We start from the raw sequence: 25,033 nt of genomic DNA, 5'->3' as shown, positions 1-25,033 counted from the left end.
CTGCTGTCAACGGCCATTCTAAGCTGAATGTGCCTGCTCTCGTCAGATCGCAGCAGCAATGCAGCTTAAGGCTTGGCAAGTACCAGCATGGGAGACTGGCTGGGAATACCAAGTTCCGTTGACCTTTTTGAACCTGAAAATTGTGTTAGTTTCTCTATGAGATAGTAAAAGAAGGTTCAAATTGAACAGCTGCTGTCAACGGCCATTCTAAGCTGAATGTGCCTGCTCTCGTCAGATCGCAGCAGCAATGCAGCTTAAGGCTTGGCAAGTACCAGCATGGGAGACTGGCTGGAAATCCCAAGTTCTGTTGACCTTTTTGAACCTGAAAATTGTGTTAGTTTTTCTATGAGATAGTAAAAGAAAGTTCAAATTGAACAGCTGCTGTCAACGGCCATTCTAAGCTGAATGTGCCTGCTCTCGTCAGATCGCAGCAGCAATGCAGCTTAAGGCTTGGCAAGTACCAGCATGGGAGACTGGCTGGGAATCCCAAGTTCTGTTGACCTTTTTGAACCTGAAAATTGTGTTAGTTTCTCTATGAGATAGTAAAAGAAGGTTCAAATTGAACAGCTGCTGTCAACGGCCATTCTAAGCTGAATGTGCCTGCTATCGTCAGATCGCAGCAGCAATGCAGCTTAAGGCTTGGCAAGTACCAGCATGGGAGACTAGCTGGGAATGCCAAGTTCTGTTGACCTTTTTGAACCTAAAAATTGTGTTAGTTTCTCTATGAGATAGTAAAAGAAGGTTCAAATTGAACAGCTGCTGTCAACGGCCATTCTAAGCTGAATGTGCCTGCTCTCGTCAGATCGCAGCAACAATGCAGCTTAAGGCTTGGCAAGTACAAGCATGGGAGACTGGCTGGGAATCCCAAGTTCTGTTGACCTTTTTGAACCTGAAAATTGTTAGTTTCTCTGTCAAAGATGGTAAAAGAAAGGTTCAAATTGAACAGCTGCTGTCAACGGCCATTCTAAGCTGAATGTGCCTGCTCTCGTCAGATCGCAGCAGCAATGCAGCTTAAGGCTTGGCAAGTACCAGCATGGGAGACTGGCTGGGAATCCCAAGTTCCGTTGACCTTTTTGAACCTGAAAATTGTGTTAGTTTCTCTATGAGATAGTAAAAGAAGGTTCAAACTGAACAGCTGCTGTCAACGGCCATTCTAAGCTGAATGTGCCTGCTCTCGTCAGATCGCAGCAGCAATGCAGCTTAAGGCTTGGCAAGTACCAGCATGGGAGACTGGCTGGGAATCCCAAGTTCTGTTGACCTTTTTGAACCTGAAAATTGTGTTAGTTTCTCTATGAGATAGTAAAAGAAGGTTCAAATTGAACAGCTGCTGTCAACGGCCATTCTAAGCTGAATGTGCCTGCTCTCGTCAGATCGCAGCAGCTTAAGGCTTGGCAAGTACCAGCATGGGAGACTGGCTGGGAATCCCAAGTTCTGTTGACCTTTTTGAACCTGAAAATTGTGTTAGTTTCTCTATGAGATAGTAAAAGAAGGTTCAAATTGAACAGCTGCTGTCAACGGCCATTCTAAGCTGAATGTGCCTGCTCTCGTCAGATCGCAGCAGCAATGCAGCTTAAGGCTTGGCAAGTACCAGCATGGGAGACTGGATGGGAATCCCAAGTTCCGTTGACCTTTTTGAACCTGAAAATTGTTAGTTTCTCTGTCAAAGATGGTAAAAGAAGGTTCAAATTGAACAGCTGCTGTCAATGGCCATTCTAAGCTGAATGTGCCTGCTCTCGTCAGATCGCAGCAGCAATGCAGCTTAAGGCTTGGCAAGTACCAGCATGGGAGACTGGCTGGGAATCCCAAGTTCCGTTGACCTTTTTGAACCTGAAAATTGTGTTAGTTTCTCTATGAGATAGTAAAAGAAGGTTCAAACTGAACAGCTGCTGTCAACGGCCATTCTAAGCTGAATGTGCCTGCTCTCGTCAGATCGCAGCAGCAATGCAGCTTAAGGCTTGGCAAGTACCAGCATGGGAGACTGGCTGGGAATCCCAAGTTCCGTTGACCTTTTTGAACCTGAAAATTGTGTTAGTTTCTCTATGAGATAGTAAAAGAAGGTTTAAATTGAACAGCTGCTGTCAACGGCCATTCTAAGCTGAATGTGCCTGCTCTCGTCAGATCGCAGCAGCAATGCAGCTTAAGGCTTGGCAAGTACCAGCATGGGAGACTGGCTGGGAATCCCAAGTTCCGTTGACCTTTTTGAACCTGAAAATTGTGTTAGTTTCTCTATGAGATAGTAAAAAAAAAGTAGAAATTAGGCAGCTGCTGTCAACGGCCATTCTAAGCTGGATGTGCCTGCTCTCGTCAGATCGCAGCAGCAATGCAGCTTAAGGCTTGGCAAGTACCAGCATGGGAGACTCGCTGGGAATCCCAAGTTCCGTTGACCTTTTTGAACCTGAAAATTGTGTTAGTTTCTCTATGAGATAGTAAAAGAAGGTTCAAACTGAACAGCTGCTGTCAACGGCCATTCTAAGCTGAATGTGCCTGCTCTCGTCAGATCGCAGCAGCAATGCAGCTTAAGGCTTGGCAAGTACCAGCATGGGAGACTGGCTGGGAATCCCAAGTTCCGTTGACCTTTTTGAACCTGAAAATTGTGTTAGTTTCTCTATGAGATAGTAAAAGAAGGTTCAAATTGAACAGTTGCTGTCAACGGCCATTGTAAGCTGAATGTGCCTGCTCTCGTCAGATCGCAGCAGCAATGCAGCTTAAGGCTTGGCAAGTACCAGCATGGGAGACTGGCTGGGAATCCCAAGTTCCGTTGACCTTTTTGAACCTGAAAATTGTTAGTTTCTCTGTCAAAGATGGTAAAAGAAGGTTCAAATTGAACAGCTGCTGTCAACGGCCATTCTAAGCTGAATGTGCCTGCTCTCGTCAGATCGCAGCAGCAATGCAGCTTAAGGCTTGGCAAGTACCAGCATGGGAGACTGGCTGAGAATCCCAAGTTCCGTTGACTTTTTTGAACCTGAAAATTGTGTTAGTTTCTCTATGAGATAGTAAAAGAAGGTTCAAACTGAACAGCTGCTGTCAACGGCCATTCTAAGCTGAATGTGCCTGCTCTCGTCAGATCGCAGCAGCAATGCAGCTTAAGGCTTGGCAAGTACCAGCATGGGAGACTGGCTGGGAATCCCAAGTTCCGTTTACCTTTTTGAACCTGAAAATTGTTAGTTTCTCTGTCAAAGATGGTAAAAGAAGGTTCAAAGTGAACAGCTGCTGTCAACGGCCATTCTAAGCTGAATGTGCCTGCTCTCGTCAGATCGCAGCAGCAATGCAGCTTAAGGCTTGGCAAGTACCAGCATGGGAGACTGGCTGGCAATCCCAAGTTCCGTTGACCTTTTTGAACCTGAAAATTGTGTTAGTTTCTCTATGAGATAGTAAAAGAAGGTTCAAACTGAACAGTTGCTGTCAACGGCCATTCTAAGCTCAATGTGCCTGCTCTCGTCAGATCGTAGCATCAATGCAGCTTAAGGCTTGGCAAGTACCAGCATGGGAGACTGGCTGGGAATCCCAAGTTCCGTTGACCTTTTTGAACCTGAAAATTGTGTTAGTTTCTCTATGAGATAGTAAAAGAAGGTTCAAATTGAACAGCTGCTGTCAACGGCCATTCTAAGCTGAATGTGCCTGCTCTCGTCAGATCGCAGCAGCAATGCAGCTTAAGGCTTGGCAAGTACCAGCATGGGAGACTGGCTGGAAATCCCAAGTTCTGTTGACCTTTTTGAACCTGAAAATTGTGTTAGTTTTTCTATGAGATAGTAAAAGAAAGTTCAAATTGAACAGCTGCTGTCAACGGCCATTCTAAGCTGAATGTGCCTGCTCTCGTCAGATCGCAGCAGCAATGCAGCTTAAGGCTTGGCAAGTACCAGCATGGGAGACTGGCTGGGAATCCCAAGTTCTGTTGACCTTTTTGAACCTGAAAATTGTGTTAGTTTCTCTATGAGATAGTAAAAGAAGGTTCAAATTGAACAGCTGCTGTCAACGGCCATTCTAAGCTGAATGTGCCTGCTATCGTCAGATCGCAGCAGCAATGCAGCTTAAGGCTTGGCAAGTACCAGCATGGGAGACTAGCTGGGAATGCCAAGTTCTGTTGACCTTTTTGAACCTAAAAATTGTGTTAGTTTCTCTATGAGATAGTAAAAGAAGGTTCAAATTGAACAGCTGCTGTCAACGGCCATTCTAAGCTGAATGTGCCTGCTCTCGTCAGATCGCAGCAACAATGCAGCTTAAGGCTTGGCAAGTACAAGCATGGGAGACTGGCTGGGAATCCCAAGTTCTGTTGACCTTTTTGAACCTGAAAATTGTTAGTTTCTCTGTCAAAGATGGTAAAAGAAAGGTTCAAATTGAACACCTGCTGTCAACGGCCATTCTAAGCTGAATGTGCCTGCTCTCGTCAGATCGCAGCAGCAATGCAGCTTAAGGCTTGGCAAGTACCAGCATGGGAGACTGGCTGGGAATCCCAAGTTCCGTTGACCTTTTTGAACCTGAAAATTGTGTTAGTTTCTCTATGAGATAGTAAAAGAAGGTTCAAACTGAACAGCTGCTGTCAACGGCCATTCTAAGCTGAATGTGCCTGCTCTCGTCAGATCGCAGCAGCAATGCAGCTTAAGGCTTGGCAAGTACCAGCATGGGAGACTGGCTGGGAATCCCAAGTTCTGTTGACCTTTTTGAACCTGAAAATTGTGTTAGTTTCTCTATGAGATAGTAAAAGAAGGTTCAAATTGAACAGCTGCTGTCAACGGCCATTCTAAGCTGAATGTGCCTGCTCTCGTCAGATCGCAGCAGCTTAAGGCTTGGCAAGTACCAGCATGGGAGACTGACTGGGAATCCCAAGTTCTGTTGACCTTTTTGAACCTGAAAATTGTGTTAGTTTCTCTATGAGATAGTAAAAGAAGGTTCAAATTGAACAGCTGCTGTCAACGGCCATTCTAAGCTGAATGTGCCTGCTCTCGTCAGATCGCAGCAGCAATGCAGCTTAAGGCTTGGCAAGTACCAGCATGGGAGACTGGCTGGGAATCCCAAGTTCCGTTGACCTTTTTGAACCTGAAAATTGTTAGTTTCTCTGTCAAAGATGGTAAAAGAAGGTTCAAATTGAACAGCTGCTGTCAATGGCCATTCTAAGCTGAATGTGCCTGCTCTCGTCAGATCGCAGCAGCAATGCAGCTTAAGGCTTGGCAAGTACCAGCATGGGAGACTGGCTGGGAATCCCAAGTTCCGTTGACCTTTTTGAACCTGAAAATTGTGTTAGTTTCTCTATGAGATAGTAAAAGAAGGTTCAAACTGAACAGCTGCTGTCAACGGCCATTCTAAGCTGAATGTGCCTGCTCTCGTCAGATCGCAGCAGCAATGCAGCTTAAGGCTTGGCAAGTACCAGCATGGGAGACTGGCTGGGAATCCCAAGTTCCGTTGACCTTTTTGAACCTGAAAATTGTGTTAGTTTCTCTATGAGATAGTAAAAGAAGGTTTAAATTGAACAGCTGCTGTCAACGGCCATTCTAAGCTGAATGTGCCTGCTCTCGTCAGATCGCAGCAGCAATGCAGCTTAAGGCTTGGCAAGTACCAGCATGGGAGACTGGCTGGGAATCCCAAGTTCCGTTGACCTTTTTGAACCTGAAAATTGTGTTAGTTTCTCTATGAGATAGTAAAAAAAAAGTAGAAATTAGGCAGCTGCTGTCAACGGCCATTCTAAGCTGGATGTGCCTGCTCTCGTCAGATCGCAGCAGCAATGCAGCTTAAGGCTTGGCAAGTACCAGCATGGGAGACTCGCTGGGAATCCCAAGTTCCGTTGACCTTTTTGAACCTGAAAATTGTGTTAGTTTCTCTATGAGATAGTAAAAGAAGGTTCAAACTGAACAGCTGCTGTCAACGGCCATTCTAAGCTGAATGTGCCTGCTCTCGTCAGATCGCAGCAGCAATGCAGCTTAAGGCTTGGCAAGTACCAGCATGGGAGACTGGCTGGGAATCCCAAGTTCCGTTGACCTTTTTGAACCTGAAAATTGTGTTAGTTTCTCTATGAGATAGTAAAAGAAGGTTCAAATTGAACAGTTGCTGTCAACGGCCATTGTAAGCTGAATGTGCCTGCTCTCGTCAGATCGCAGCAGCAATGCAGCTTAAGGCTTGGCAAGTACCAGCATGGGAGACTGGCTGGGAATCCCAAGTTCCGTTGACCTTTTTGAACCTGAAAATTGTTAGTTTCTCTGTCAAAGATGGTAAAAGAAGGTTCAAATTGAACAGCTGCTGTCAACGGCCATTCTAAGCTGAATGTGCCTGCTCTCGTCAGATCGCAGCAGCAATGCAGCTTAAGGCTTGGCAAGTACCAGCATGGGAGACTGGCTGAGAATCCCAAGTTCCGTTGACTTTTTTGAACCTGAAAATTGTGTTAGTTTCTCTATGAGATAGTAAAAGAAGGTTCAAACTGAACAGCTGCTGTCAACGGCCATTCTAAGCTGAATGTGCCTGCTCTCGTCAGATCGCAGCAGCAATGCAGCTTAAGGCTTGGCAAGTACCAGCATGGGAGACTGGCTGGGAATCCCAAGTTCCGTTTACCTTTTTGAACCTGAAAATTGTTAGTTTCTCTGTCAAAGATGGTAAAAGAAGGTTCAAAGTGAACAGCTGCTGTCAACGGCCATTCTAAGCTGAATGTGCCTGCTCTCGTCAGATCGCAGCAGCAATGCAGCTTAAGGCTTGGCAAGTACCAGCATGGGAGACTGGCTGGCAATCCCAAGTTCCGTTGACCTTTTTGAACCTGAAAATTGTGTTAGTTTCTCTATGAGATAGTAAAAGAAGGTTCAAACTGAACAGTTGCTGTCAACGGCCATTCTAAGCTGAATGTGCCTGCTCTCGTCAGATCGTAGCATCAATGCAGCTTAAGGCTTGGCAAGTACCAGCATGGGAGACTGGCTGGGAATCCCAAGTTCCGTTGACCTTTTTGAACCTGAAAATTGTGTTAGTTTCTCTATGAGATAGTAAAAGAAGGTTCAAATTGAACAGCTGCTGTCAACGGCCATTCTAAGCTGAATGTGCCTGCTCTCGTCAGATCGCAGCAGCTTAAGGCTTGGCAAGTACCAGCATGGGAGACTGGCTGGGAATCCCAAGTTCCGTTGACCTTTTTGAACCTGAAAATTGTGTTAGTTTCTCTATGAGACAGTAAAAGAAGGTTCAAATTGAACAGCTGCTGTCAACGGCCATTCTAAGCTGAATGTGCCTGCTCTCGTCAGATCGCAGCAGCAATGCAGCTTAAGGCTTGGCAAGTACCAGCATGGGAGACTGGCTGGCAATCCCAAGTTCCGTTGAACTTTTTGAACCTGAAAATTGTGTTAGTTTCTCTATGAGATAGTAAAAGAGGGTTCAAACTGAACAGCTGCTGTCAACGGCCATTCTAAGCTGAATGTGCCTGCTCTCGTCAGATCGTAGCATCAATGCAGCTTAAGGCTTGGCAAGTACCAGCATGGGAGACTGGCTGGGAATCCCAAGTTCCGTTGACCTTTTTGAACCTGAAAATTGTGTTAGTTTCTCTATGAGATAGTAAAAGAAGGTTCAAATTGAACAGCTGCTGTCAACAGCCATTCTAAGCTGAATGTGCCTGCTCTCGTCAGATCGCAGCAGCAATGCAGCTTAAGGCTTGGCAAGTACCAGCATTGGAGACTGGCTGGAAATCCCAATTTCTGTTGACCTTTTTGAACCTGAAAATTGTGTTAGTTTTTCTATGAGATAGTAAAAGAAAGTTCAAATTGAACAGCTGCTGTCAACGGCCATTCTAAGCTGAATGTGCCTGCTCTCGTCAGATCGCAGCAGCAATGCAGCTTAAGGCTTGGCAAGTACCAGCATGGGAGACTGGCTGGGAATGCCAAGTTCTGTTGACCTTTTTGAACCTGAAAATTGTGTTAGTTTCTCTATGAGATAGTAAAAGAAGGTTCAAATTGAACAGCTGCTGTCAACGGCCATTCTAAGCTAAATGTGCCTGCTCTCGTCAGATCGCAGCAACAATGCAGCTTAAGGCTTGGCAAGTACAAGCATGGGAGACTGGCTGGGAATCCCAAGTTCTGTTGACCTTTTTGAACCTGAAAATTGTTAGTTTCTCTGTCAAAGATGGTAAAAGAAAGTTCAAATTGAACAGCTGCTGTCAACGGCCATTCTAAGCTGAATGTGCCTGCTCTCGTCAGATCGCAGCAGCAATGCAGCTTAAGGCTTGGCAAGTACCAGCATGGGAGACTGGCTGGGAATACCAAGTTCGTTGACCTTTTTGAACCTGAAAATTGTGTTAGTTTCTCTATGAGATAGTAAAAGAAGGTTCAAATTGAACAGCTGCTGTCAACGGCCATTCTAAGCTGAATGTGCCTGCTCTCGTCAGATCGCAGCAGCAATGCAGCTTAAGGCTTGGCAAGTACCAGCATGGGAGACTGGCTGGAAATCCCAAGTTCTGTTGACCTTTTTGAACCTGAAAATTGTGTTAGTTTTTCTATGAGATAGTAAAAGAAAGTTCAAATTGAACAGCTGCTGTCAACGGCCATTCTAAGCTGAATGTGCCTGCTTTCGTCAGATCGCAGCAGCAATGCAGCTTAAGGCTTGGCAAGTACCAGCATGGGAGACTGGCTGGGAATCCCAAGTTCTGTTGACCTTTTTGAACCTGAAAATTGTGTTAGTTTCTCTATGAGATAGTAAAAGAAGGTTCAAATTGAACAGCTGCTGTCAACGGCCATTCTAAGCTGAATGTGCCTGCTCTCGTCAGATCGCAGCAGCAATGCAGCTTAAGGCTTGGCAAGTACCAGCATGGGAGACTGGCTGGGAATGCCAAGTTCTGTTGACCTTTTTGAACCTGAAAATTGTGTTAGTTCTCTATGAGATAGTAAAAGAAGGTTCAAATTGAACAGCTGCTGTCAACGGCCATTCTAAGCTGAATGTGCCTGCTCTCGTCAGATCGCAGCAACAATGCAGCTTAAGGCTTGGCAAGTACAAGCATGGGAGACTGGCTGGGAATCCCAAGTTCTGTTGACCTTTTTGAACCTGAAAATTGTTAGTTTCTCTGTCAAAGATGGTAAAAGAAAGGTTCAAATTGAACAGCTGCTGTCAACGGCCATTCTAAGCTGAATGTGCCTGCTCTCGTCAGATCGCAGCAGCAATGCAGCTTAAGGCTTGGCAAGTACCAGCATGGGAGACTGGCTGGGAATCCCAAGTTCCGTTGACCTTTTTGAACCTGAAAATTGTGTTAGTTTCTCTATGAGATAGTAAAAGAAGGTTCAAATTGAACAGCTGCTGTCAACGGCCATTCTAAGCTGAATGTGCCTGCTCTCGTCAGATCGCAGCAGCAATGCAGCTTAAGGCTTGGCAAGTACCAGCATGGGAGACTGGCTGGGAATCCCAAGTTCTGTTGACCTTTTTGAACCTGAAAATTGTGTTAGTTTCTCTATGAGATAGTAAAAGAAGGTTCAAATTGAACAGCTGCTGTCAACGGCCATTCTAAGCTGAATGTGCCTGCTCTCGTCAGATCGCAGCAGCTTAAGGCTTGGCAAGTACCAGCATGGGAGACTGGCTGGGAATCCCAAGTTCTGTTGACCTTTTTGAACCTGAAAATTGTGTTAGTTTCTCTATGAGATAGTAAAAGAAGGTTCAAATTGAACAGCTGCTGTCAACGGCCATTCTAAGCTGAATGTGCCTGCTCTCGTCAGATCGCAGCAGCAATGCAGCTTAAGGCTTGGCAAGTACCAGCATGGGAGACTGGCTGGGAATCCCAAGTTCCGTTGACCTTTTTGAACCTGAAAATTGTTAGTTTCTCTGTCAAAGATGGTAAAAGAAGGTTCAAATTGAACAGCTGCTGTCAATGGCCATTCTAAGCTGAATGTGCCTGCTCTCGTCAGATCGCAGCAGCAATGCAGCTTAAGGCTTGGCAAGTACCAGCATGGGAGACTGGCTGGGAATCCCAAGTTCCGTTGACCTTTTTGAACCTGAAAATTGTGTTAGTTTCTCTATGAGATAGTAAAAGAAGGTTCAAACTGAACAGCTGCTGTCAACGGCCATTCTAAGCTGAATGTGCCTGCTCTCGTCAGATCGCAGCAGCAATGCAGCTTAAGGCTTGGCAAGTACCAGCATGGGAGACTGGCTGGGAATCCCAAGTTCCGTTGACCTTTTTGAACCTGAAAATTGTGTTAGTTTCTCTATGAGATAGTAAAAGAAGGTTTAAATTGAACAGCTGCTGTCAACGGCCATTCTAAGCTGAATGTGCGTGCTCTCATCAGATCGCAGCAGCAATGCAGCTTAAGGCTTGGCAAGTACCAGCATGGGAGACTGGCTGGGAATCCCAAGTTCCGTTGACCTTTTTGAACCTGAAAATTGTGTTAGTTTCTCTATGAGATAGTAAAAGAAGGTTCAAACTGAACAGCTGCTGTCAACGGCCATTCTAAGCTGAATGTGCCTGCTCTCGTCAGATCGCAGCAGCAATGCAGCTTAAGGCTTGGCAAGTACCAGCATGGGAGACTGGCTGGGAATCCCAAGTTCCGTTGACCTTTTTGAACCTGAAAATTGTGTTAGTTTCTCTATGAGATAGTAAAAGAAGGTTCAAACTGAACAGCTGCTGTCAACGGCCATTCTAAGCTGAATGTGCCTGCTCTCGTCAGATCGCAGCAGCAATGCAGCTTAAGGCTTGGCAAGTACCAGCATGGGAGACTGGCTGGGAATCCCAAGTTCCGTTGACCTTTTTGAACCTGAAAATTGTGTTAGTTTCTCTATGAGATAGTAAAAGAAGGTTCAAACTGAACAGCTGCTGTCAACGGCCATTCTAAGCTGAATGTGCCTGCTCTCGTCAGATCGCAGCAGCAATGCAGCTTAAGGCTTGGCAAGTACCAGCATGGGAGACTGGCTGGGAATCCCAAGTTCCGTTGACCTTTTTGAACCTGAAAATTGTGTTAGTTTCTCTATGAGATAGTAAAAGAAGGTTCAAATTGAACAGTTGCTGTCAACGGCCATTGTAAGCTGAATGTGCCTGCTCTCGTCAGATCGCAGCAGCAATGCAGCTTAAGGCTTGGCAAGTACCAGCATGGGAGACTGGCTGGGAATGCCAAGTTCTGTTGACCTTTTTGAACCTGAAAATTGTGTTAGTTCTCTATGAGATAGTAAAAGAAGGTTCAAATTGAACAGCTGCTGTCAACGGCCATTCTAAGCTGAATGTGCCTGCTCTCGTCAGATCGCAGCAACAATGCAGCTTAAGGCTTGGCAAGTACAAGCATGGGAGACTGGCTGGGATTCCCAAGTTCTGTTGACCTTTTTGAACCTGAAAATTGTTAGTTTCTCTGTCAAAGATGGTAAAAGAAAGGTTCAAATTGAACAGCTGCTGTCAACGGCCATTCTAAGCTGAATGTGCCTGCTCTCGTCAGATCGCAGCAGCAATGCAGCTTAAGGCTTGGCAAGTACCAGCATGGGAGACTGGCTGGGAATCCCAAGTTCCGTTGACCTTTTTGAACCTGAAAATTGTGTTAGTTTCTCTATGAGATAGTAAAAGAAGGTTCAAACTGAACAGCTGCTGTCAACGGCCATTCTAAGCTGAATGTGCCTGCTCTCGTCAGATCGCAGCAGCAATGCAGCTTAAGGCTTGGCAAGTACCAGCATGGGAGACTGGCTGGGAATCCCATGTTCTGTTGACCTTTTTGAACCTGAAAATTGTGTTAGTTTCTCTATGAGATAGTAAAAGAAGGTTCAAATTGAACAGCTGCTGTCAACGGCCATTCTAAGCTGAATGTGCCTGCTCTCGTCAGATCGCAGCAGCTTAAGGCTTGGCAAGTACCAGCATGGGAGACTGGCTGGGAATCCCAAGTTCTGTTGACCTTTTTGAACCTGAAAATTGTGTTAGTTTCTCTATGAGATAGTAAAAGAAGGTTCAAATTGAACAGCTGCTGTCAACGGCCATTCTAAGCTGAATGTGCCTGCTCTCGTCAGATCGCAGCAGCAATGCAGCTTAAGGCTTGGCAAGTACCAGCATGGGAGACTGGCTGGGAATCCCAAGTTCCGTTGACCTTTTTGAACCTGAAAATTGTTAGTTTCTCTGTCAAAGATGGTAAAAGAAGGTTCAAATTGAACAGCTGCTGTCAATGGCCATTCTAAGCTGAATGTGCCTGCTCTCGTCAGATCGCAGCAGCAATGCAGCTTAAGGCTTGGCAAGTACCAGCATGGGAGACTGGCTGGGAATCCCAAGTTCCGTTGACCTTTTTGAACCTGAAAATTGTGTTAGTTTCTCTATGAGATAGTAAAAGAAGGTTTAAATTGAACAGCTGCTGTCAACGGCCATTCTAAGCTGAATGTGCGTGCTCTCGTCAGATCGCAGCAGCAATGCAGCTTAAGGCTTGGCAAGTACCAGCATGGGAGACTGGCTGGGAATCCCAAGTTCCGTTGACCTTTTTGAACCTGAAAATTGTGTTAGTTTCTCTATGAGATAGTAAAAGAAGGTTTAAATTGAACAGCTGCTGTCAACGGCCATTCTAAGATGAATGTGCGTGCTCTCGTCAGATCGCAGCAGCAATGCAGCTTAAGGCTTGGCAAGTACCAGCATGGGAGACTGGCTGGGAATCCCAAGTTCCGTTGACCTTTTTGAACCTGAAAATTGTGTTAGTTTCTCTATGAGATAGTAAAAGAAAGTAGAAATTAGGCAGCTGCTGTCAACGGCCATTCTAAGCTGGATGTGCCTGCTCTCGTCAGATCGCAGCAGCAATGCAGCTTAAGGCTTGGCAAGTACCAGCATGGGAGACTCGCTGGGAATCCCAAGTTCCGTTGACCTTTTTGAACCTGAAAATTGTGTTAGTTTCTCTATGAGATAGTAAAAGAAGGTTCAAACTGAACAGCTGCTGTCAACGGCCATTCTAAGCTGAATGTGCCTGCTCTCGTCAGATCGCAGCAGCAATGCAGCTTAAGGCTTGGCAAGTACCAGCATGGGAGACTGGCTGGGAATCCCAAGTTCCGTTGACCTTTTTGAACCTGAAAATTGTGTTAGTTTCTCTATGAGATAGTAAAAGAAGGTTCAAATTGAACAGTTGCTGTCAACGGCCATTGTAAGCTGAATGTGCCTGCTCTCGTCAGATCGCAGCAGCAATGCAGCTTAAGGCTTGGCAAGTACCAGCATGGGAGACTGGCTTGGAATCCCAAGTTCCGTTGACCTTTTTGAACCTGAAAATTGTTAGTTTCTCTGTCAAAGATGGTAAAAGAAGGTTCAAATTGAACAGCTGCTGTCAACGGCCATTCTAAGCTGAATGTGCCTGCTCTCGTCAGATCGCAGCAGCAATGCAGCTTAAGGCTTGGCAAGTACCAGCATGGGAGACTGGCTGAGAATCCCAAGTTCCGTTGACTTTTTTGAACCTGAAAATTGTGTTAGTTTCTCTATGAGATAGTAAAAGAAGGTTCAAACTGAACAGCTGCTGTCAACGGCCATTCTAAGCTGAATGTGCCTGCTCTCGTCAGATCGCAGCAGCAATGCAGCTTAAGGCTTGGCAAGTACCAGCATGGGAGACTGGCTGGGAATCCCAAGTTCCGTTTACCTTTTTGAACCTGAAAATTGTTAGTTTCTCTGTCAAAGATGGTAAAAGAAGGTTCAAAGTGAACAGCTGCTGTCAACGGCCATTCTAAGCTGAATGTGCCTGCTCTCGTCAGATCGCAGCAGCAATGCAGCTTAAGGCTTGGCAAGTACCAGCATGGGAGACTGGCTGGGAATCCCAAGTTCCGTTGACCTTTTTGAACCTGAAAATTGTGTTAGTTTCTCTATGAGATAGTAAAAGAAGGTTCAAATTGAACAGCTGCTGTCAACAGCCATTCTAAGCTGAATGTGCCTGCTCTCGTCAGATCGCAGCAGCAATGCAGCTTAAGGCTTGGCAAGTACCAGCATGGGAGACTGGCTGGGAATCCCAAGTTCTGTTGACCTTTTTGAACCTGAAAATTGTGTTAGTTTCTCTATGAGATAGTAAAAGAAGGTTCAAATTGAACAGCTGCTGTCAACGGCCATTCTAAGCTGAATGTGCCTGCTCTCGTCAGATCGCAGCAGCTTAAGGCTTGGCAAGTACCAGCATGGGAGACTGGCTGGGAATCCCAAGTTCCGTTGACCTTTTTGAACCTGAAAATTGTGTTAGTTTCTCTATGAGACAGTAAAAGAAGGTTCAAATTGAACAGCTGCTGTCAACGGCCATTCTAAGCTGAATGTGCCTGCTCTCGTCAGATCGCAGCAGCAATGCAGCTTAAGGCTTGGCAAGTACCAGCATGGGAGACTGGCTGGCAATCCCAAGTTCCGTTGAACTTTTTGAACCTGAAAATTGTGTTAGTTTCTCTATGAGATAGTAAAAGAGGGTTCAAACTGAACAGCTGCTGTCAACGGCCATTCTAAGCTGAATGTGCCTGCTCTCGTCAGATCGTAGCATCAATGCAGCTTAAGGCTTGGCAAGTACCAGCATGGGAGACTGGCTGGGAATCCCAAGTTCCGTTGACCTTTTTGAACCTGAAAATTGTGTTAGTTTCTCTATGAGATAGTAAAAGAAGGTTCAAATTGAACAGCTGCTGTCAACAGCCATTCTAAGCTGAATGTGCCTGCTCTCGTCAGATCGCAGCAGCAATGCAGCTTAAGGCTTGGCAAGTACCAGCATTGGAGACTGGCTGGAAATCCCAATTTCTGTTGACCTTTTTGAACCTGAAAATTGTGTTAGTTTTTCTATGAGATAGTAAAAGAAAGTTCAAATTGAACAGCTGCTGTCAACGGCCATTCTAAGCTGAATGTGCCTGCTCTCGTCAGATCGCAGCAGCAATGCAGCTTAAGGCTTGGCAAGTACCAGCATGGGAGACTGGCTGGGAATCCCAAGTTCTGTTGACCTTTTTGAACCTGAAAATTGTGTTAGTTTCTCTATGAGATAGTAAAAGAAGGTTCAAATTGAACAGCTGCTGTCAACGGCCATTCTAAGCTGAATGTGCCTGCTCTCGTCAGATCGCAGCAGCAATGCAGCTTAAGGCTTGGCAAGTACCAGCATGGGAGACTGGCTGGGAATGCCAAGTTCTGTTGACCTTTTTGAACCTGAAAATTGTGTTAGTTTCTCTATGAGATAGTAAAAGAAGGTTCAAATTGAACAGCTGCTGTCAACGGCCATTCTAAGCTAAATGTGCCTGCTCTCGTCAGATCGCAGCAACAATGCAGCTTAAGGCTTGGCAAGTACAAGCATGGGAGACTGGCTGGGAATCCCAAGTTCTGTTGACCTTTTTGAACCTGAAAATTGTTAGTTTCTCTGTCAAAGATGGTAAAAGAAAGTTCAAATTGAACAGCTGCTGTCAACGGCCATTCTAAGCTGAATGTGCCTGCTCTCGTCAGATCGCAGCAGCAATGCAGCTTAAGGCTTGGCAAGTACCAGCATGGGAGACTGGCTGGGAATACCAAGTTCGTTGACCTTTTTGAACCTGAAAATTGTGTTAGTTTCTCTATGAGATAGTAAAAGAAGGTTCAAATTGAACAGCTGCTGTCAACGGCCATTCTAAGCTGAATGTGCCTGCTCTCGTCAGATCGCAGCAGCAATGCAGCTTAAGCCTTGGCAAGTACCAGCATGGGAGACTGGCTGGAAATCCCAAGTTCTGTTGACCTTTTTGAACCTGAAAATTGTGTTAGTTTTTCTATGAGATAGTAAAAGAAAGTTCAAATTGAACAGCTGCTGTCAACGGCCATTCTAAGCTGAATGTGCCTGCTTTCGTCAGATCGCAGCAGCAATGCAGCTTAAGGCTTGGCAAGTACCAGCATGGGAGACTGGCTGGGAATCCCAAGTTCTGTTGACCTTTTTGAACCTGAAAATTGTGTTAGTTTCTCTATGAGATAGTAAAAGAAGGTTCAAATTGAACAGCTGCTGTCAACGGCCATTCTAAGCTGAATGTGCCTGCTCTTGTCAGATCGCAGCAGCAATGCAGCTTAAGGCTTGGCAAGTACCAGCATGGGAGACTGGCTGGGAATGCCAAGTTCTGTTGACCTTTTTGAACCTGAAAATTGTGTTAGTTCTCTATGAGATAGTAAAAGAAGGTTCAAATTGAACAGCTGCTGTCAACGGCCATTCTAAGCTGAATGTGCCTGCTCTCGTCAGATCGCAGCAACAATGCAGCTTAAGGCTTGGCAAGTACAAGCATGGGAGACTGGCTGGGAATCCCAAGTTCTGTTGACCTTTTTGAACCTGAAAATTGTTAGTTTCTCTGTCAAAGATGGTAAAAGAAAGGTTCAAATTGAACAGCTGCTGTCAACGGCCATTCTAAGCTGAATGTGCCTGCTCTCGTCAGATCGCAGCAGCAATGCAGCTTAAGGCTTGGCAAGTACCAGCATGGGAGACTGGCTGGGAATCCCAAGTTCCGTTGACCTTTTTGAACCTGAAAATTGTGTTAGTTTCTCTATGAGATAGTAAAAGAAGGTTCAAACTGAACAGCTGCTGTCAACGGCCATTCTAAGCTGAATGTGCCTGCTCTCGTCAGATCGCAGCAGCAATGCAGCTTAAGGCTTGGCAAGTACCAGCATGGGAGACTGGCTGGGAATCCCAAGTTCTGTTGACCTTTTTGAACCTGAAAATTGTGTTAGTTTCTCTATGAGATAGTAAAAGAAGGTTCAAATTGAACAGCTGCTGTCAACGGCCATTCTAAGCTGAATGTGCCTGCTCTCGTCAGATCGCAGCAGCTTAAGGCTTGGCAAGTACCAGCATGGGAGACTGGCTGGGAATCCCAAGTTCTGTTGACCTTTTTGAACCTGAAAATTGTGTTAGTTTCTCTATGAGATAGTAAAAGAAGGTTCAAATTGAACAGCTGCTGTCAACGGCCATTCTAAGCTGAATGTGCCTGCTCTCGTCAGATCGCAGCAGCAATGCAGCTTAAGGCTTGGCAAGTACCAGCATGGGAGACTGGCTGGGAATCCCAAGTTCCGTTGACCTTTTTGAACCTGAAAATTGTTAGTTTCTCTGTCAAAGATGGTAAAAGAAGGTTCAAATTGAACAGCTGCTGTCAATGGCCATTCTAAGCTGAATGTGCCTGCTCTCGTCAGATCGCAGCAGCAATGCAGCTTAAGGCTTGGCAAGTACCAGCATGGGAGACTGGCTGGGAATCCCAAGTTCCGTTGACCTTTTTGAACCTGAAAATTGTGTTAGTTTCTCTATGAGATAGTAAAAGAAGGTTCAAACTGAACAGCTGCTGTCAACGGCCATTCTAAGCTGAATGTGCCTGCTCTCGTCAGATCGCAGCAGCAATGCAGCTTAAGGCTTGGCAAGTACCAGCATGGGAGACTGGCTGGGAATCCCAAGTTCCGTTGACCTTTTTGAACCTGAAAATTGTGTTAGTTTCTCTATGAGATAGTAAAAGAAGGTTTAAATTGAACAGCTGCTGTCAACGGCCATTCTAAGCTGAATGTGCGTGCTCTCATCAGATCGCAGCAGCAATGCAGCTTAAGGCTTGGCAAGTACCAGCATGGGAGACTGGCTGGGAATCCCAAGTTCCGTTGACCTTTTTGAACCTGAAAATTGTGTTAGTTTCTCTATGAGATAGTAAAAGAAGGTTCAAACTGAACAGCTGCTGTCAACGGCCATTCTAAGCTGAATGTGCCTGCTCTCGTCAGATCGCAGCAGCAATGCAGCTTAAGGCTTGGCAAGTACCAGCATGGGAGACTGGCTGGGAATCCCAAGTTCCGTTGACCTTTTTGAACCTGAAAATTGTGTTAGTTTCTCTATGAGATAGTAAAAGAAAGTAGAAATTAGGCAGCTGCTGTCAACGGCCATTCTAAGCTGGATGTGCCTGCTCTCGTCAGATCGCAGCAGCAATGCAGCTTAAGGCTTGGCAAGTACCAGCATGGGAGACTCGCTGGGAATCCCAAGTTCCGTTGACCTTTTTGAACCTGAAAATTGTGTTAGTTTCTCTATGAGATAGTAAAAGAAGGTTCAAACTGAACAGCTGCTGTCAACGGCCATTCTAAGCTGAATGTGCCTGCTCTCGTCAGATCGCAGCAGCAATGCAGCTTAAGGCTTGGCAAGTACCAGCATGGGAGACTGGCTGGGAATCCCAAGTTCCGTTGACCTTTTTGAACCTGAAAATTGTGTTAGTTTCTCTATGAGATAGTAAAAGAAGGTTCAAATTGAACAGTTGCTGTCAACGGCCATTGTAAGCTGAATGTGCCTGCTCTCGTCAGATCGCAGCAGCAATGCAGCTTAAGGCTTGGCAAGTACCAGCATGGGAGACTGGCTGGGAATCCCAAGTTCCGTTGACCTTTTTGAACCTGAAAATTGTTAGTTTCTCTGTCAAAGATGGTAAAAGAAGGTTCAAATTGAACAGCTGCTGTCAACGGCCATTCTAAGCTGAATGTGCCTGCTCTCGTCAGATCGCAGCAGCAATGCAGCTTAAGGCTTGGCAAGTACCAGCATGGGAGACTGGCTGAGAATCCCAAGTTCCGTTGACCTTTTTGAACCTGAAAATTGTGTTAGTTTCTCTATGAGATAGTAAAAGAAGGTTCAAACTGAACAGCTGCTGTCAACGGCCATTCTAAGCTGAATGTGCCTGCTCTCGTCAGATCGCAGCAGCAATGCAGCTTAAGGCTTGGCAAGTACCAGCATGGGAGACTGGCTGGGAATCCCAAGTTCCGTTTACCTTTTTGAACCTGAAAATTGTTAGTTTCTCTGTCAAAGATGGTAAAAGAAGGTTCAAAGTGAACAGCTGCTGTCAACGGCCATTCTAAGCTGAATGTGCCTGCTCTCGTCAGATCGCAGCAGCAATGCAGCTTAAGGCTTGGCAAGTACCAGCATGGGAGACTGGCTGGCAATCCCAAGTTCCGTTGACCTTTTTGAACCTGAAAATTGTGTTAGTTTCTCTATGAGATAGTAAAAGAAGGTTCAAACTGAACAGCTGCTGTCAACGGCCATTCTAAGCTGAATGTGCCTGCTCTCGTCAGATCGTAGCATCAATGCAGCTTAAGGCTTGGCAAGTACCAGCATGGGAGACTGGCTGGGAATCCCAAGTTCCGTTGACCTTTTTGAACCTGAAAATTGTGTTAGTTTCTCTATGAGATAGTAAAAGAAGGTTCAAATTGAACAGCTGCTGTCAACAGCCATTCTAAGCTGAATGTGCCTGCTCTCGTCAGATCGCAGCAGCAATGCAGCTTAAGGCTTGGCAAGTACCAGCATGGGAGACTGGCTGGGAATCCCAAGTTCTGTTGACCTTTTTGAACCTGAAAATTGTGTTAGTTTCTCTATGAGATAGTAAAAGAAGGTTCAAATTGAACAGCTGCTGTCAACGGCCATTCTAAGCTGAATGTGCCTGCTCTCGTCAGATCGCAGCAGCTTAAGGCTTGGCAAGTACCAGCATGGGAGACTGGCTGGGAATCCCAAGTTCCGTGGACCTTTTTGAACCTGAAAATTGTGTTAGTTTCTCTATGAGATAGTAAAAGAAGGTTCAAATTGAACAGCTGCTGTCAACGGCCATTCTAAGCTGAATGTGCCTGCTCTCGTCAGATCGCAGCAGGAATGCAGCTTAAGGCTTGGCAAGTACCAGCATGGGAGACTGGCTGGGAATCCCAAGTTCCGTTGACCTTTTTGAACCTGAAAATTGTGTTAGTTTCTCTATGAGACAGTAAAAGAAGGTTCAAATTGAACAGCTGCTGTCAACGGCCATTCTAAGCTGAATGTGCCTGCTCTCGTCAGATCGCAGCAGCAATGCAGCTTAAGGCTTGGCAAGTACCAGCATGGGAGACTGGCTGGCAATCCCAAGTTCCGTTGACCTTTTTGAACCTGAAAATTGTGTTAGTTTCTCTATGAGATAGTAAAAGAAGGTTCAAACTGAACAGCTGCTGTCAACGGCCATTCTAAGCTGAATGTGCCTGCTCTCGTCAGATCGTAGCATCAATGCAGCTTAAGGCTTGGCAAGTACCAGCATGGGAGACTGGCTGGGAATCCCAAGTTCCGTTGACCTTTTTGAACCTGAAAATTGTGTTAGTTTCTCTATGAGATAGTAAAAGAAGGTTCAAATTGAACAGCTGCTGTCAACAGCCATTCTAAGCTGAATGTGCCTGCTCTCATCAGATCGCAGCAGCAATGCAGCTTAAGGCTTGGCAAGTACCAGCATGGGAGACTGGCTGGGAATCCCAAGTTCTGTTGACCTTTTTGAACCTGAAAATTGTGTTAGTTTCTCTATGAGATAGTAAAAGAAGGTTCAAATTGAACAGCTGCTGTCAACGGCCATTCTAAGCTGAATGTGCCTGCTCTCGTCAGATCGCAGCAGCTTAAGGCTTGGCAAGTACCAGCATGGGAGACGGGCTGGGAATCCCAAGTTCCGTTGACCTTTTTGAACCTGAAAATTGTTAGTTTCTCTGTCAAAGATGGTAAAAGAAGGTTCAAATTGAACATCTGCTGTCAACGGCCATTCTAAGCTGAATGTGCCTGCTCTCGTCAGATCGCAGCAGTAATGCAGCTTAAGGCTTGGCAAGTACCAGCATAGGAGACTAGCTGGGAATCCCAAGTTCCGTTGACCTTTTTGAACCTGAAAATTGTGTTAGTTTCTCTATGAGATAGTAAAAGAAGGTTAAAACTGAACAGCTGCTGTCAACGGCCATTCTAAGCTGAATGTGCCTGCTCTCGTCAGATCGCAGCAGCAATGCAGCTTAAGGCTTGGCAAGTACCAGCATGGGAGACTGGCTGGGAATCCCAAGTTCCGTTGACCTTTTTGAACCTGAAAATTGTGTTAGTTTCTCTATGAGATAGTAAAAGAAGGTTCAAATTGAACAGCTGCTGTCAACGGCAATTCTAAGCTGAATGTGCCTGCTCTCGTCAGATCGCAGCAGCAATGCAGCTTAAGGCTTGGCAAGTACCAGCATGGGAAACTGGCTGGGAATCCCAAGTTCCGTTGACCTTTTTGAACCTGAAAATTGTGTTAGTTTCTCTATGAGATAGTAAAAGAAGGTTCAAATTGAACAGCTGCTGTCAACGGCCATTCTAAGCTGAATGTGCGTGCTCTCGTCAGATCGCAGCAGCAATGCAGCTTAAGGCTTGGCAAGTACCAGCATGGGAGACTGGCTGGGAATCCCAAGTTCCGTTGACCTTTTTGAACCTGAAAATTGTGTTAGTTTCTCTATGAGATAGTAAAAGAAGGTTCAAACTGAACAGCTGCTGTCAACGGCCATTCTAAGCTGAATGTGCCTGCTCTCGTCAGATCGCAGCAGCAATGCAGCTTAAGGCTTGGCAAGTACCAGCATGGGAGACTGGCTGGGAATCCCAAGTTCCGTTGACCTTTTTGAACCTGAAAATTGTGTTAGTTTCTCTATGAGATAGTAAAAGAAGGTTCAAACTGAACAGCTGCTGTCAACGGCCATTCTAAGCTGAATGTGCCTGCTCTCGTCAGATCGCAGCAGCAATGCAGCTTAAGGCTTGGCAAGTACCAGCATGAGAGACTGGCTGGCAATCCCAAGTTCCGTTGACCTTTTTGAACCTGAAAATTGTGTTAGTTTCTCTATGAGATAGTAAAAGAAGGTTCAAACTGAACAGCTGCTGTCAACGGCCATTCTAAGCTGAATGTGCCTGCTCTCGTCAGAATGCAGCTTAAGGCTTGGCAAGAACCAGCATGGGAGACTGGCTGGGAATCCCAAGTTCCGTTGACCTTTTTGAACCTGAAAATTGTGTTAGTTTCTCTATGAGATAGTAAAAGAAGGTTCAAATTGAACAGCTGCTGTCAACAGCCATTCTAAGCTGAATGTGCCTGCTCTCGTCAGATCGCAGCAGCAATGCAGCTTAAGGCTTGGCAAGTACCAGCATGGGAGACTGGCTGGGAATCCCGAGTTCTGTTGACCTTTTTGAACCTGAAAATTGTGTTAGTTTCTCTATGAGATAGTAAAAGAAGGTTCAAATTGAACAGCTGCTGTCAACGGCCATTCTAAGCTGAATGTGCCTGCTCTCGTCAGATCGCAGCAGCTTAAGGCTTGGCAAGTACCAGCATGGGAGACTGGCTGGGAATCCCAAGTTCCGTTGACCTTTTTGAACCTGAAAATTGTGTTAGTTTCTCTATGAGATAGTAAAAGAAGGTTCAAATTGAACAGCTGCTGTCAACGGCCATTCTAAGCTGAATGTGCCTGCTCTCGTAAGATCGCAGCAGCAATGCAGCTTAAGGCTTGGCAAGTACCAGCATGGGAGACTGGCTGGGAATCCCAAGTTCCGTTGACCTTTTTGAACCTGAAAATTGTTAGTTTCTCTGTCAAAGATGGTAAAAGAAGGTTCAAATTGAACAGCTGCTGTCAACGGCCATTCTAAGCTGAATGTGCCTGCTCTCGTCAGATCGCAGCAGCAATGCAGCTTAAGGCTTGGCAAGTACCAGCATGGGAGACTAGCTGGGAATCCCAAGTTCCAATGACCTTTTTGAACCTGAAAATTGTGTTAGTTTCTCTATGAGATAGTAAAAGAAGGTTCAAACTGAACAGCTGCTGTCAACGGCCATTCTAAGCTGAATGTGCCTGCTCTCGTCAGATCGCAGCAGCAATGCAGCTTAAGGCTTGGCAAGTACCAGCATGGGAGACTGGCTGGGAATCCCAAGTTCTGTTGACCTTTTTGAACCTGAAAATTGTGTTAGTTTCTCTATGAGATAGTAAAAGAAGGTTCAAATTGAACAGCTGCTGTCAACGGCCATTCTAAGCTGAATGTGCCTGCTCTCGTCAGATCGCAGCAGCAATGCAGCTTAAGGCTTGGCAAGTACCAGCATGGGAGACTGGCTGGGAATCCCAAGTTCCGTTGACCTTTTTGAACCTGAAAATTGTAAGTTTCTCTGTCAAAGATGGTAAAAGAAGGTTCAAATTGAACAGCTGCTGTCAACGGCCATTCTAAGCTGAATGTGCCTGCTCTCGTCAGATCGCAGCAGCAATGCAGCTTAAGGCTTGGCAAGTACCAGCATGGGAGACTGGCTGGGAATCCCAAGTTCCGTTGACCTTTTTGAACCTGAAAATTGTGTTAGTTTCTCTATGAGATAGTAAAAGAAGGTTCAAACTGAACAGCTGCTATCAACGGCCATTCTAAGCTGAATGTGCCTGCTCTCGTCAGATTGCAGCAGCAATGCAGCTTAAGGCTTGGCAAGTACCAGCATGGGAGACTGGCTGGGAATCCCAAGTTCCGTTGACCTTTTTGAACCTGAAAATTGTGTTAGTTTCTCTATGAGATAGTAAAAGAAGGTTCAAACTGAACAGCTGCTGTCAACGGCCATTCTAAGCTGAATGTGCCTGCTCTCGTCAGATCGCAGCATCATTGCAGCTTAATGCTTGGCAAGTACCAGCATGGGAGACTGGCTGGGAATCCCAAGTTCCGTTGACCTTTTTGAACCTGAAAATTGTGTTAGTTTCTCTATGAGATAGTAAAAGAAGGTTCAAACTGAACAGCTGCTGTCAACGGCCATTCTAAGCTGAATGTGCCTGCTCTCGTCAGATCGCAGCAGCAATGCAGCTTAAGGCTTGGCAAGTACCAGCATGGGAGACTGGCTGGGAATCCCAAGTTCCGTTGACCTTTTTGAACCTGAAAATTGTGTTAGTTTCTCTATGAGATAGTAAAAGAAGGTTCAAATTGAACAGCTGCTGTCAACGGCCATTCTAAGCTGAATGTGCCTGCTCTCGTCAGATCGCAGCAGCAATGCAGCTTAAGGCTTGGCAAGTACCAGCATGGGAGACTGGCTGGGAATCCCAAGTTCCGTTGACCTTTTTGAACCTGAAAATTGTAAGTTTCTCTGTCAAAGATGGTAAAAGAAGGTTCAAATTGAACAGCTGCTGTCAACGGCCATTCTAAGCTGAATGTGCCTGCTCTCGTCAGATCGCAGCAGCAATGCAGCTTAAGGCTTGGCAAGTACCAGCATGGGAGACTGGCTGGGAATCCCAAGTTCCATTGACCTTTTTGAACCTGAAAATTGTGTTAGTTTCTCTATGAGATAGTAAAAGAAGGTTCAAACTGAACAGCTGCTGTCAACGGCCATTCTAAGCTGAATGTGCCTGCTCTCGTCAGATTGCAGCAGCAATGCAGCTTAAGGCTTGGCAAGTACCAGCATGGGAGACTGGCTGGGAATCCCAAGTTCCGTTGACCTTTTTGAACCTGAAAATTGTGTTAGTTTCTCTATGAGATAGTAAAAGAAGGTTCAAACTGAACAGCTGCTGTCAACGGCCATTCTAAGCTGAATGTGCCTGCTCTCGTCAGATCGCAGCATCAATGCAGCTTAAGGCTTGGCAAGTACCAGCATGGGAGACTGGCTGGGAATCCCAAGTTCCGTTGACCTTTTTGAACCTGAAAATTGTGTTAGTTTCTCTATGAGATAGTAAAAGAAGGTTCAAATTGAACAGCTGCTGTCAACAGCCATTCTAAGCTGAATGTGCCTGCTCTCGTCAGATCGCAGCAGCAATGCAGCTTAAGGCTTGGCAAGTACCAGCATGGGAGACTGGCTGGGAATCCCAAGTTCCATTGACCTTTTTGAACCTGAAAATTGTGTTAGTTTCTCTATGAGATAGTAAAAGAAGGTTCAAACTGAACAGCTGCTGTCAACGGCCATTCTAAGCTGAATGTGCCTGCTCTCGTCAGATTGCAGCAGCAATGCAGCTTAAGGCTTGGCAAGTACCAGCATGGGAGACTGGCTGGGAATCCCAAGTTCCGTTGACCTTTTTGAACCTGAAAATTGTAAGTTTCTCTGTCAAAGATGGTAAAAGAAGGTTCAAATTGAACAGCTGCTGTCAACGGCCATTCTAAGCTGAATGTGCCTGCTCTCGTCAGATCGCAGCAGCAATGCAGCTTAAGGCTTGGCAAGTACCAGCATGGGAGACTGGCTGGGAATCCCAAATTCCGTTGACCTTTTTGAACCTGAAAATTGTGTTAGTTTCTCTATGAGATAGTAAAAGAAGGTTCAAACTGAACAGCTGCTGTCAACGGCCATTCTAAGCTGAATGTGCCTGCTCTCGTCAGATTGCAGCAGCAATGCAGCTTAAGGCTTGGCAAGTACCAGCATGGGAGACTGGCTGGGAATCCCAAGTTCCGTTGACCTTTTTGAACCTGAAAATTGTGTTAGTTTCTCTATGAGATAGTAAAAGAAG

General features: G+C 45.6%; 114 pseudogenes; all 114 read left to right on the top strand.

The window, feature by feature from the left end:
- Positions 1-5: 5 nt before the first annotated feature.
- On the top strand, positions 6-124 carry LOC140078718 (5S ribosomal RNA; annotated as a pseudogene).
- Positions 125-194: 70 nt separating this feature from the next.
- LOC140090696 (5S ribosomal RNA) lies at positions 195-313 on the top strand (annotated as a pseudogene).
- Positions 314-383: 70 nt separating this feature from the next.
- Positions 384-502, top strand: LOC140080517 (5S ribosomal RNA; annotated as a pseudogene).
- A 70-nt stretch (positions 503-572) lies between these two features.
- On the top strand, positions 573-691 carry LOC140096433 (5S ribosomal RNA; annotated as a pseudogene).
- Positions 692-761: 70 nt separating this feature from the next.
- Positions 762-880, top strand: LOC140087141 (5S ribosomal RNA; annotated as a pseudogene).
- Positions 881-951: 71 nt separating this feature from the next.
- Positions 952-1,070, top strand: LOC140099837 (5S ribosomal RNA; annotated as a pseudogene).
- A 70-nt stretch (positions 1,071-1,140) lies between these two features.
- On the top strand, positions 1,141-1,259 carry LOC140080516 (5S ribosomal RNA; annotated as a pseudogene).
- Positions 1,260-1,510: 251 nt separating this feature from the next.
- On the top strand, positions 1,511-1,629 carry LOC140078682 (5S ribosomal RNA; annotated as a pseudogene).
- Positions 1,630-1,699: 70 nt separating this feature from the next.
- LOC140082836 (5S ribosomal RNA) lies at positions 1,700-1,818 on the top strand (annotated as a pseudogene).
- A 70-nt stretch (positions 1,819-1,888) lies between these two features.
- On the top strand, positions 1,889-2,007 carry LOC140099836 (5S ribosomal RNA; annotated as a pseudogene).
- Positions 2,008-2,077: 70 nt separating this feature from the next.
- LOC140099834 (5S ribosomal RNA) lies at positions 2,078-2,196 on the top strand (annotated as a pseudogene).
- A 71-nt stretch (positions 2,197-2,267) lies between these two features.
- LOC140078325 (5S ribosomal RNA) lies at positions 2,268-2,386 on the top strand (annotated as a pseudogene).
- A 70-nt stretch (positions 2,387-2,456) lies between these two features.
- Positions 2,457-2,575, top strand: LOC140099833 (5S ribosomal RNA; annotated as a pseudogene).
- A 70-nt stretch (positions 2,576-2,645) lies between these two features.
- Positions 2,646-2,764, top strand: LOC140092032 (5S ribosomal RNA; annotated as a pseudogene).
- Positions 2,765-3,023: 259 nt separating this feature from the next.
- On the top strand, positions 3,024-3,142 carry LOC140086078 (5S ribosomal RNA; annotated as a pseudogene).
- Positions 3,143-3,212: 70 nt separating this feature from the next.
- On the top strand, positions 3,213-3,331 carry LOC140094386 (5S ribosomal RNA; annotated as a pseudogene).
- Positions 3,332-3,590: 259 nt separating this feature from the next.
- LOC140090695 (5S ribosomal RNA) lies at positions 3,591-3,709 on the top strand (annotated as a pseudogene).
- Positions 3,710-3,779: 70 nt separating this feature from the next.
- Positions 3,780-3,898, top strand: LOC140080514 (5S ribosomal RNA; annotated as a pseudogene).
- A 70-nt stretch (positions 3,899-3,968) lies between these two features.
- LOC140096432 (5S ribosomal RNA) lies at positions 3,969-4,087 on the top strand (annotated as a pseudogene).
- A 70-nt stretch (positions 4,088-4,157) lies between these two features.
- On the top strand, positions 4,158-4,276 carry LOC140087140 (5S ribosomal RNA; annotated as a pseudogene).
- Positions 4,277-4,347: 71 nt separating this feature from the next.
- LOC140099832 (5S ribosomal RNA) lies at positions 4,348-4,466 on the top strand (annotated as a pseudogene).
- Positions 4,467-4,536: 70 nt separating this feature from the next.
- On the top strand, positions 4,537-4,655 carry LOC140080513 (5S ribosomal RNA; annotated as a pseudogene).
- Positions 4,656-4,906: 251 nt separating this feature from the next.
- LOC140099830 (5S ribosomal RNA) lies at positions 4,907-5,025 on the top strand (annotated as a pseudogene).
- A 70-nt stretch (positions 5,026-5,095) lies between these two features.
- Positions 5,096-5,214, top strand: LOC140082835 (5S ribosomal RNA; annotated as a pseudogene).
- Positions 5,215-5,284: 70 nt separating this feature from the next.
- LOC140099829 (5S ribosomal RNA) lies at positions 5,285-5,403 on the top strand (annotated as a pseudogene).
- Positions 5,404-5,473: 70 nt separating this feature from the next.
- On the top strand, positions 5,474-5,592 carry LOC140099828 (5S ribosomal RNA; annotated as a pseudogene).
- Positions 5,593-5,663: 71 nt separating this feature from the next.
- LOC140078324 (5S ribosomal RNA) lies at positions 5,664-5,782 on the top strand (annotated as a pseudogene).
- A 70-nt stretch (positions 5,783-5,852) lies between these two features.
- Positions 5,853-5,971, top strand: LOC140099827 (5S ribosomal RNA; annotated as a pseudogene).
- Positions 5,972-6,041: 70 nt separating this feature from the next.
- LOC140092031 (5S ribosomal RNA) lies at positions 6,042-6,160 on the top strand (annotated as a pseudogene).
- Positions 6,161-6,230: 70 nt separating this feature from the next.
- LOC140087443 (5S ribosomal RNA) lies at positions 6,231-6,349 on the top strand (annotated as a pseudogene).
- Positions 6,350-6,419: 70 nt separating this feature from the next.
- On the top strand, positions 6,420-6,538 carry LOC140086077 (5S ribosomal RNA; annotated as a pseudogene).
- A 70-nt stretch (positions 6,539-6,608) lies between these two features.
- Positions 6,609-6,727, top strand: LOC140094385 (5S ribosomal RNA; annotated as a pseudogene).
- A 70-nt stretch (positions 6,728-6,797) lies between these two features.
- Positions 6,798-6,916, top strand: LOC140093206 (5S ribosomal RNA; annotated as a pseudogene).
- Positions 6,917-7,356: 440 nt separating this feature from the next.
- Positions 7,357-7,475, top strand: LOC140093205 (5S ribosomal RNA; annotated as a pseudogene).
- A 259-nt stretch (positions 7,476-7,734) lies between these two features.
- On the top strand, positions 7,735-7,853 carry LOC140082899 (5S ribosomal RNA; annotated as a pseudogene).
- Positions 7,854-7,923: 70 nt separating this feature from the next.
- LOC140095972 (5S ribosomal RNA) lies at positions 7,924-8,042 on the top strand (annotated as a pseudogene).
- Positions 8,043-8,112: 70 nt separating this feature from the next.
- LOC140094126 (5S ribosomal RNA) lies at positions 8,113-8,230 on the top strand (annotated as a pseudogene).
- Positions 8,231-8,300: 70 nt separating this feature from the next.
- Positions 8,301-8,419, top strand: LOC140090694 (5S ribosomal RNA; annotated as a pseudogene).
- A 70-nt stretch (positions 8,420-8,489) lies between these two features.
- Positions 8,490-8,608, top strand: LOC140087042 (5S ribosomal RNA; annotated as a pseudogene).
- A 70-nt stretch (positions 8,609-8,678) lies between these two features.
- Positions 8,679-8,797, top strand: LOC140082897 (5S ribosomal RNA; annotated as a pseudogene).
- A 69-nt stretch (positions 8,798-8,866) lies between these two features.
- LOC140087137 (5S ribosomal RNA) lies at positions 8,867-8,985 on the top strand (annotated as a pseudogene).
- Positions 8,986-9,056: 71 nt separating this feature from the next.
- Positions 9,057-9,175, top strand: LOC140099826 (5S ribosomal RNA; annotated as a pseudogene).
- A 70-nt stretch (positions 9,176-9,245) lies between these two features.
- Positions 9,246-9,364, top strand: LOC140080512 (5S ribosomal RNA; annotated as a pseudogene).
- A 251-nt stretch (positions 9,365-9,615) lies between these two features.
- On the top strand, positions 9,616-9,734 carry LOC140099825 (5S ribosomal RNA; annotated as a pseudogene).
- Positions 9,735-9,804: 70 nt separating this feature from the next.
- Positions 9,805-9,923, top strand: LOC140082834 (5S ribosomal RNA; annotated as a pseudogene).
- Positions 9,924-9,993: 70 nt separating this feature from the next.
- On the top strand, positions 9,994-10,112 carry LOC140099824 (5S ribosomal RNA; annotated as a pseudogene).
- A 70-nt stretch (positions 10,113-10,182) lies between these two features.
- LOC140084687 (5S ribosomal RNA) lies at positions 10,183-10,301 on the top strand (annotated as a pseudogene).
- Positions 10,302-10,371: 70 nt separating this feature from the next.
- LOC140099822 (5S ribosomal RNA) lies at positions 10,372-10,490 on the top strand (annotated as a pseudogene).
- A 70-nt stretch (positions 10,491-10,560) lies between these two features.
- On the top strand, positions 10,561-10,679 carry LOC140099821 (5S ribosomal RNA; annotated as a pseudogene).
- A 70-nt stretch (positions 10,680-10,749) lies between these two features.
- On the top strand, positions 10,750-10,868 carry LOC140099819 (5S ribosomal RNA; annotated as a pseudogene).
- A 70-nt stretch (positions 10,869-10,938) lies between these two features.
- LOC140095296 (5S ribosomal RNA) lies at positions 10,939-11,057 on the top strand (annotated as a pseudogene).
- Positions 11,058-11,126: 69 nt separating this feature from the next.
- LOC140098518 (5S ribosomal RNA) lies at positions 11,127-11,245 on the top strand (annotated as a pseudogene).
- Positions 11,246-11,316: 71 nt separating this feature from the next.
- On the top strand, positions 11,317-11,435 carry LOC140099818 (5S ribosomal RNA; annotated as a pseudogene).
- A 70-nt stretch (positions 11,436-11,505) lies between these two features.
- Positions 11,506-11,624, top strand: LOC140087800 (5S ribosomal RNA; annotated as a pseudogene).
- A 251-nt stretch (positions 11,625-11,875) lies between these two features.
- Positions 11,876-11,994, top strand: LOC140099817 (5S ribosomal RNA; annotated as a pseudogene).
- A 70-nt stretch (positions 11,995-12,064) lies between these two features.
- LOC140082833 (5S ribosomal RNA) lies at positions 12,065-12,183 on the top strand (annotated as a pseudogene).
- A 70-nt stretch (positions 12,184-12,253) lies between these two features.
- LOC140087347 (5S ribosomal RNA) lies at positions 12,254-12,372 on the top strand (annotated as a pseudogene).
- A 70-nt stretch (positions 12,373-12,442) lies between these two features.
- On the top strand, positions 12,443-12,561 carry LOC140095977 (5S ribosomal RNA; annotated as a pseudogene).
- A 70-nt stretch (positions 12,562-12,631) lies between these two features.
- Positions 12,632-12,750, top strand: LOC140078323 (5S ribosomal RNA; annotated as a pseudogene).
- Positions 12,751-12,820: 70 nt separating this feature from the next.
- LOC140099816 (5S ribosomal RNA) lies at positions 12,821-12,939 on the top strand (annotated as a pseudogene).
- Positions 12,940-13,009: 70 nt separating this feature from the next.
- LOC140097514 (5S ribosomal RNA) lies at positions 13,010-13,128 on the top strand (annotated as a pseudogene).
- Positions 13,129-13,198: 70 nt separating this feature from the next.
- LOC140087442 (5S ribosomal RNA) lies at positions 13,199-13,317 on the top strand (annotated as a pseudogene).
- A 70-nt stretch (positions 13,318-13,387) lies between these two features.
- LOC140086076 (5S ribosomal RNA) lies at positions 13,388-13,506 on the top strand (annotated as a pseudogene).
- Positions 13,507-13,576: 70 nt separating this feature from the next.
- On the top strand, positions 13,577-13,695 carry LOC140099815 (5S ribosomal RNA; annotated as a pseudogene).
- A 70-nt stretch (positions 13,696-13,765) lies between these two features.
- LOC140081846 (5S ribosomal RNA) lies at positions 13,766-13,884 on the top strand (annotated as a pseudogene).
- A 440-nt stretch (positions 13,885-14,324) lies between these two features.
- On the top strand, positions 14,325-14,443 carry LOC140093203 (5S ribosomal RNA; annotated as a pseudogene).
- A 259-nt stretch (positions 14,444-14,702) lies between these two features.
- On the top strand, positions 14,703-14,821 carry LOC140080511 (5S ribosomal RNA; annotated as a pseudogene).
- A 70-nt stretch (positions 14,822-14,891) lies between these two features.
- Positions 14,892-15,010, top strand: LOC140082896 (5S ribosomal RNA; annotated as a pseudogene).
- A 70-nt stretch (positions 15,011-15,080) lies between these two features.
- LOC140095971 (5S ribosomal RNA) lies at positions 15,081-15,199 on the top strand (annotated as a pseudogene).
- Positions 15,200-15,269: 70 nt separating this feature from the next.
- On the top strand, positions 15,270-15,387 carry LOC140094125 (5S ribosomal RNA; annotated as a pseudogene).
- A 70-nt stretch (positions 15,388-15,457) lies between these two features.
- Positions 15,458-15,576, top strand: LOC140098708 (5S ribosomal RNA; annotated as a pseudogene).
- A 70-nt stretch (positions 15,577-15,646) lies between these two features.
- LOC140087038 (5S ribosomal RNA) lies at positions 15,647-15,765 on the top strand (annotated as a pseudogene).
- Positions 15,766-15,835: 70 nt separating this feature from the next.
- LOC140092737 (5S ribosomal RNA) lies at positions 15,836-15,954 on the top strand (annotated as a pseudogene).
- Positions 15,955-16,023: 69 nt separating this feature from the next.
- LOC140087136 (5S ribosomal RNA) lies at positions 16,024-16,142 on the top strand (annotated as a pseudogene).
- Positions 16,143-16,213: 71 nt separating this feature from the next.
- On the top strand, positions 16,214-16,332 carry LOC140099814 (5S ribosomal RNA; annotated as a pseudogene).
- Positions 16,333-16,402: 70 nt separating this feature from the next.
- On the top strand, positions 16,403-16,521 carry LOC140080510 (5S ribosomal RNA; annotated as a pseudogene).
- Positions 16,522-16,772: 251 nt separating this feature from the next.
- Positions 16,773-16,891, top strand: LOC140099813 (5S ribosomal RNA; annotated as a pseudogene).
- Positions 16,892-16,961: 70 nt separating this feature from the next.
- On the top strand, positions 16,962-17,080 carry LOC140082832 (5S ribosomal RNA; annotated as a pseudogene).
- A 70-nt stretch (positions 17,081-17,150) lies between these two features.
- On the top strand, positions 17,151-17,269 carry LOC140099812 (5S ribosomal RNA; annotated as a pseudogene).
- A 70-nt stretch (positions 17,270-17,339) lies between these two features.
- On the top strand, positions 17,340-17,458 carry LOC140084686 (5S ribosomal RNA; annotated as a pseudogene).
- Positions 17,459-17,528: 70 nt separating this feature from the next.
- On the top strand, positions 17,529-17,647 carry LOC140099810 (5S ribosomal RNA; annotated as a pseudogene).
- A 70-nt stretch (positions 17,648-17,717) lies between these two features.
- Positions 17,718-17,836, top strand: LOC140078322 (5S ribosomal RNA; annotated as a pseudogene).
- Positions 17,837-17,906: 70 nt separating this feature from the next.
- Positions 17,907-18,025, top strand: LOC140099808 (5S ribosomal RNA; annotated as a pseudogene).
- Positions 18,026-18,095: 70 nt separating this feature from the next.
- Positions 18,096-18,214, top strand: LOC140092029 (5S ribosomal RNA; annotated as a pseudogene).
- A 70-nt stretch (positions 18,215-18,284) lies between these two features.
- LOC140086112 (5S ribosomal RNA) lies at positions 18,285-18,403 on the top strand (annotated as a pseudogene).
- A 70-nt stretch (positions 18,404-18,473) lies between these two features.
- On the top strand, positions 18,474-18,592 carry LOC140086074 (5S ribosomal RNA; annotated as a pseudogene).
- A 70-nt stretch (positions 18,593-18,662) lies between these two features.
- Positions 18,663-18,781, top strand: LOC140094384 (5S ribosomal RNA; annotated as a pseudogene).
- A 70-nt stretch (positions 18,782-18,851) lies between these two features.
- Positions 18,852-18,970, top strand: LOC140093202 (5S ribosomal RNA; annotated as a pseudogene).
- Positions 18,971-19,040: 70 nt separating this feature from the next.
- LOC140081845 (5S ribosomal RNA) lies at positions 19,041-19,159 on the top strand (annotated as a pseudogene).
- A 251-nt stretch (positions 19,160-19,410) lies between these two features.
- On the top strand, positions 19,411-19,529 carry LOC140084641 (5S ribosomal RNA; annotated as a pseudogene).
- A 70-nt stretch (positions 19,530-19,599) lies between these two features.
- On the top strand, positions 19,600-19,718 carry LOC140094383 (5S ribosomal RNA; annotated as a pseudogene).
- Positions 19,719-19,788: 70 nt separating this feature from the next.
- Positions 19,789-19,907, top strand: LOC140093200 (5S ribosomal RNA; annotated as a pseudogene).
- Positions 19,908-19,977: 70 nt separating this feature from the next.
- LOC140086499 (5S ribosomal RNA) lies at positions 19,978-20,096 on the top strand (annotated as a pseudogene).
- Positions 20,097-20,347: 251 nt separating this feature from the next.
- Positions 20,348-20,466, top strand: LOC140101865 (5S ribosomal RNA; annotated as a pseudogene).
- A 70-nt stretch (positions 20,467-20,536) lies between these two features.
- On the top strand, positions 20,537-20,655 carry LOC140099807 (5S ribosomal RNA; annotated as a pseudogene).
- Positions 20,656-20,725: 70 nt separating this feature from the next.
- Positions 20,726-20,844, top strand: LOC140089409 (5S ribosomal RNA; annotated as a pseudogene).
- A 70-nt stretch (positions 20,845-20,914) lies between these two features.
- LOC140087346 (5S ribosomal RNA) lies at positions 20,915-21,033 on the top strand (annotated as a pseudogene).
- Positions 21,034-21,103: 70 nt separating this feature from the next.
- Positions 21,104-21,222, top strand: LOC140099806 (5S ribosomal RNA; annotated as a pseudogene).
- Positions 21,223-21,659: 437 nt separating this feature from the next.
- On the top strand, positions 21,660-21,778 carry LOC140083439 (5S ribosomal RNA; annotated as a pseudogene).
- Positions 21,779-22,029: 251 nt separating this feature from the next.
- Positions 22,030-22,148, top strand: LOC140083397 (5S ribosomal RNA; annotated as a pseudogene).
- Positions 22,149-22,218: 70 nt separating this feature from the next.
- Positions 22,219-22,337, top strand: LOC140097287 (5S ribosomal RNA; annotated as a pseudogene).
- Positions 22,338-22,407: 70 nt separating this feature from the next.
- On the top strand, positions 22,408-22,526 carry LOC140080509 (5S ribosomal RNA; annotated as a pseudogene).
- A 70-nt stretch (positions 22,527-22,596) lies between these two features.
- LOC140099805 (5S ribosomal RNA) lies at positions 22,597-22,715 on the top strand (annotated as a pseudogene).
- A 70-nt stretch (positions 22,716-22,785) lies between these two features.
- Positions 22,786-22,904, top strand: LOC140099804 (5S ribosomal RNA; annotated as a pseudogene).
- Positions 22,905-22,974: 70 nt separating this feature from the next.
- LOC140094547 (5S ribosomal RNA) lies at positions 22,975-23,093 on the top strand (annotated as a pseudogene).
- A 259-nt stretch (positions 23,094-23,352) lies between these two features.
- LOC140099803 (5S ribosomal RNA) lies at positions 23,353-23,471 on the top strand (annotated as a pseudogene).
- Positions 23,472-23,541: 70 nt separating this feature from the next.
- LOC140099802 (5S ribosomal RNA) lies at positions 23,542-23,660 on the top strand (annotated as a pseudogene).
- Positions 23,661-23,730: 70 nt separating this feature from the next.
- Positions 23,731-23,849, top strand: LOC140087951 (5S ribosomal RNA; annotated as a pseudogene).
- Positions 23,850-23,919: 70 nt separating this feature from the next.
- On the top strand, positions 23,920-24,038 carry LOC140086924 (5S ribosomal RNA; annotated as a pseudogene).
- Positions 24,039-24,108: 70 nt separating this feature from the next.
- LOC140084257 (5S ribosomal RNA) lies at positions 24,109-24,227 on the top strand (annotated as a pseudogene).
- A 70-nt stretch (positions 24,228-24,297) lies between these two features.
- LOC140097664 (5S ribosomal RNA) lies at positions 24,298-24,416 on the top strand (annotated as a pseudogene).
- A 70-nt stretch (positions 24,417-24,486) lies between these two features.
- On the top strand, positions 24,487-24,605 carry LOC140086923 (5S ribosomal RNA; annotated as a pseudogene).
- A 70-nt stretch (positions 24,606-24,675) lies between these two features.
- Positions 24,676-24,794, top strand: LOC140091581 (5S ribosomal RNA; annotated as a pseudogene).
- A 70-nt stretch (positions 24,795-24,864) lies between these two features.
- Positions 24,865-24,983, top strand: LOC140086922 (5S ribosomal RNA; annotated as a pseudogene).
- The last annotated feature ends 50 nt before the right edge of the window (positions 24,984-25,033 follow it).

Source organism: Engystomops pustulosus, chromosome 9 (genome assembly GCF_040894005.1).
Source record: "Engystomops pustulosus chromosome 9, aEngPut4.maternal, whole genome shotgun sequence".
In the NCBI taxonomy this organism is placed as follows: Eukaryota; Metazoa; Chordata; class Amphibia; order Anura; family Leptodactylidae; genus Engystomops; species Engystomops pustulosus.
Note: the sequence above shows the minus strand (reverse complement) of the source record. Positions and strands in the feature narration are given on the sequence as shown.